The 4,415-nt window shown below is 45.7% G+C and overlaps 1 pseudogene; it reads left to right on the top strand.

Annotated features, from left to right (window-relative positions):
* The first annotated feature begins 1,271 nt into the window (after window positions 1–1,271).
* On the top strand, window positions 1,272–3,804 carry LOC103246359 (interferon-stimulated 20 kDa exonuclease-like 2 pseudogene; annotated as a pseudogene).
* Window positions 3,805–4,415: the final 611 nt, after the last annotated feature.

Genomic DNA, 4,415 nt, shown 5'->3' with positions numbered 1-4,415 from the left:
GACTCACAGTCAGCATGGCTGGGGAGGCCTCAGGAAACTTACAATCATGGCGGAAGGTGAAGGGGAAGCAAGGTATCTTCTTCACAAAGTGACAGGAAGGAGAAGAGTGAGGAGGGAAGGGGGAACAGTTCCTTTTATGACCATCAGATCTCATGAGAACTCATTGACTATCAGGAGAACAGCACGGGAAACCACCCCCATGATCCAATTACATCCACCTGATATGGGGATTATGAGGATTATAGTGATTGTAATTCAAGATGAGATTCAGGTAGGGACACAAAGCTGAACCATATCATAGAGTAACATGATCTGATTTATATATTAAAGTGAAAATAAACAGTAAGGGAGCAAGAACGGAGGCTATGGAAGAACTTGATGAAAGAATATAGTGGCTTGCCTTGGTAGGGTAGTGGTAAAATTGTTAAGAAATAGTTCAATTCACAAAGTTTGTCGGAAGTAACCACAGAGGACTTTTTAATCCATAGGATGTGGGAGGTAAGGAAAAGCAGTCAAGGGAATGAATGTCTGCGAATATGTAGAGCTCAGGGAAGGGACACGGGGCTAACAATTTTTTATTTTGTCTTTTATTTAGCTGGACCTTTAACCCTTAAATCCTAGGCATTATCCCTATTTTAGTTTGAGAGATTTTGGCCTCAGAGGCTAGGGTGTCTGCTCAAGGTCACATACCTTGTTAGCAATCTATCTGTTATCAGGACCCCAGCCTCTGTGTAAAGCTCAGCGCATGAACTGGCATTACAACCAAGTGTGGTTGTCTCGTGCTATTCACAAAAGAACAGATACATATGCAGGTGACCACTTCACAATGCATAATATGTATATGAAGAAGGCTGATTTCAGTATTGCCTGGGAAAGTGAACAAAATTACACTAGCCTTGAGGGATCCATTGAATTTTTATTGGTGAAGGAAGATAAAGTTACTCAAGGTCAAGGCACAAAACTGGAAATAAACACAGGCATATAATGACAACTAAGAAGAAGTGATGAACAGTTTACAAAGGAATAAATATTTATTATTTAATTTATTTATATCTGGGAGGTAGGTTCGTGAGTGTGAGAGGGCGATCTGTACCGCGGGGACCGAAGTATGCTTATCCAGGTGGGCTGCCTCGAGCCTCGATCCCACCCACCCACTGGCCTAGGAGCTCAATCACCAGGATCACTTTCTTCCCCAGGGTGTACTGCAGACCTCCACATGTTGGACAGCAGGATTCAGCAGAGAATGAGTCCAACATCCTCTTTTCATCCATAAGCCACTCTTCCCAACTGCTCTTCCACCTCCCATTGTCCCTATGTCTACTTTACTGCTCAATCTGGATTTTGGGGAACCTCCTCCCAAAAAGGCATTAGAAGGAAATGCCAAGCACCGAAATTTTGTCAAGAAGCGGAGGCTCTTAGAACAGAGAGGCTTTCTGAGTAAAAAGAACCAACCCCTAGCAAGGCGCCTAAGTTGCACTCTGAACCTCCAAAGAAAGGGGAAACTCCTATGGTGGATGGCACTTGGAGGACCCCTTCCTTCCCAAAAAAGAAGAAGACAGCTGCCTGCAGCAATGGGTCAGGACAGCCCCTGGACAAGAAAGCTGCAATGTCTTGGCTGACCCCTGCCCCTTCAAAAAAGGCTGATTCTGTTGCTGCTAAAGTAGATTTGCTGGGGGAATTCCAGAGTGCCCTTCCAAAGATCAATAGCCACCCAACCCGCTCTCAGAAGAAGGGCTCCCAGAAGAAATCCTCTAAGAAGAACCATCCTCAGAAGAATGCCCCACAGAACTCCACCCAAGCTCATTCAGAGAATAAATGCTCCAGAATATCCCAGAAGTTGCCACGGAAGATGGTGGCAATTGACTGAGATGGTGGGCACAGGACCAAAGGGGCATGTTAGTTCCTTAGCTCGATGTAGCATTGTCAACTACAATGGAAATGTGCTTTATGATGAGTACATTCTTCCCCCATGCCACATTGTGGACTACTGAACCAGATGGAGTGGTATCCGAAAGCAGCACATGGTGAATGCCACACCCTTCAAGATTGCTTAAGGCCAGATCTTGAAGATACTCACAGGGAAGATAGTGGTGGGACATGCCATCCACAACGACTTCAAAGCCCTTCAGTACTTTCACCCTAAGTCCCTCATCCGTGACACCTCCCATATCCCCCCCTCATCAACTGGAAGGCTGACTGCCCGGAGAATGCCACCATGTCTCTGAAGCATCTCACCAAGAAGCTGCTAAACCGGGATATCCAGGTTGGGAAGAGCGGACATTCCTCTGTGGAAGATGCCCAGGCCACCATGGAGCTGTACAAGTTGGTTGAAGTCGAGTGGGAAGGGCACCTAGCCCAGAATCCCCCTAAAGACTAGTGACAGTGGGGATGCTGGTGACATGGGGAGGCAGAGGCAGCGCCCAGGAGAAACAGGGCAGCGGACCAGTGGACAGCTCCACCAGCTCCACATCTTTGGAAGCTAGATTTGTGGGGAGAGAAAAACTCTACCCCAGATTTAATACCCATTGAAATTTCACCTTAGGTGTTGTGTCCTATGTCTGGTTAAGTGTCCCATGGAAGGGGGAGGCCTTCACGTCAGAACCCAGCCCTATACCGTTTACTTCTTAAATGGTGCTAACCACAGGTGTCCCAGCGTGCTCTGTGCCAGTTAAGATTTTTAACTTTCAAGGGGCAGGGCACACTGGGAAATGTAGTTTCCCAAACTGCCTTATCACTTGGGTGGACATATGTCTCCTTTTATGCCTTTTGGTTTGAGTAATTAACAGCATCCTCTTCCACACTCAGAAGTGTTCTGGTTGGGGCCAGGTGTGGTGGCTCACGCCTGGAATCCCAACACTTAGGGAGGCCAAGGCAGGCGGATCACCTGAGGTCAGGAGTTCAAGACCAGCCTGGCCAACATGGCAAAATCCCGTTCTCTACTAAAAATACAAAAAATTAGTGGGGCGTGGTGGCAGGCGCCTATAATCCTAGCTACTCAGGAGGCTGAGGCAGAATTGCTTGAGCCCAGGAGGCGGAGATTGCAGCGAGTCGAGATTGCATCACTGCACTCCAGCCTGGGTGACAAGAGTGGGACTCTTTCTCGAAGAAAAACAAAAAAGTATCCTGGTTGGCTAATAAATTGTGTGGTCCCTGCTGGGCACGGTGGCTCACACCTGTAATCCCAGCACTTTGGGAGGCCGAGGTGGGCGGATCACGAGGTCAGGAGATCGAGACCATCCTGGCTAACACAGTGAAACCCCGTCTCTACTAAAAATACAAAAAATTAGCCAGGCGTGGTGGCAGGCTCCTGTAGTTGCAGCTAGTCGGGAGGCTGAGGCAGGAAAATGGCGTGAACCCAGGAGGCAGAGCTTGCAGTGAGCTGAGATTGTGCCGCTGCACTCCAGCCTGGTCCACAGAGCAAGACTCCATCTCAAAAAAAAAAAAATTGTGTGGTCCCTTTCCATGTCACAGACTCTGCTTTTGGCTCAGAGTCTGTATCTAGCCTGTGTCAGGATATTGCCTGTTCTTCCCACCTTGACTTCCAGAGCAGCCATCGCTGGTGAGCTTTAATTCTCCTTAGGGTTCCACGGCATTAAAAGTAAGAGTGTAGCTTGGAAATCAACTTTTGTGATTTAGGAAAGCTGTCTCTTTCCTAAGGTAATGGGGGTTTATTTCATTTAGGCCCCAATTGGTAGGTTTTAAAATAATTTATAAAGTGTTTTAATAATTTGGTTGTCTTTTTTACCTTGCTAAACCAAGCCTCTAAAAACTCAAATTATTCCCTTGATAAACTTTTATAATGGAAAAAAAAAATTTATTTATTAGTGTGACAAACCTAGTGCCACACTGTGACACAACATGACAAGTACCGGTGATCCAGTCACCATGCTGTGTATCTCTACATACAGGTGAAGAGACAGATATTCTCAGGGGTTACCTACAAACCCTAGTGTGCAAAAGGAAGTGATAGAAGGGGAATTAGAGCCCAGGACGTCTGTGTTTATATTCATTAAAGACAAGGAAGACGTCTTAGAGACCACAGACTCTGCCCAGGTAACCACCTGATTGGAATTGCATGTGAACAAAGATCACAAGAATTGAAAAATAAAAAATGGACATATTGAAGGCTTAAAACGTGGTGCTTTTATTATGTATGTATTGTGAACTGTTTATCACTCTCAAGATAACTCATCCATCAGCTCAATACTACCATTTTTCTACCTGTAGTTAGAACATTAAAGATCTATTCTCTCAGTAAATGTCAAGTATACAATATAGTATTAGTAACTGTAGCTGCCATGCTTTACGCTGGATCTCCAGAACTTATTCAACTGCTTAACTAAAACTGTGCACTCTTTGACGAACATCAACCCATTTTGTCCTCTTCCCAGTTCCTCACAATCACCATTCTACTC

The sequence above is a fragment of the Chlorocebus sabaeus genome, chromosome 27 (genome assembly GCF_047675955.1).
Source record: "Chlorocebus sabaeus isolate Y175 chromosome 27, mChlSab1.0.hap1, whole genome shotgun sequence".
Taxonomy (NCBI): domain Eukaryota; kingdom Metazoa; phylum Chordata; class Mammalia; order Primates; family Cercopithecidae; genus Chlorocebus; species Chlorocebus sabaeus.
The sequence above is the reverse complement of the archived record's forward strand: the minus strand, read 5'-3'. Positions and strand labels throughout refer to the sequence as shown.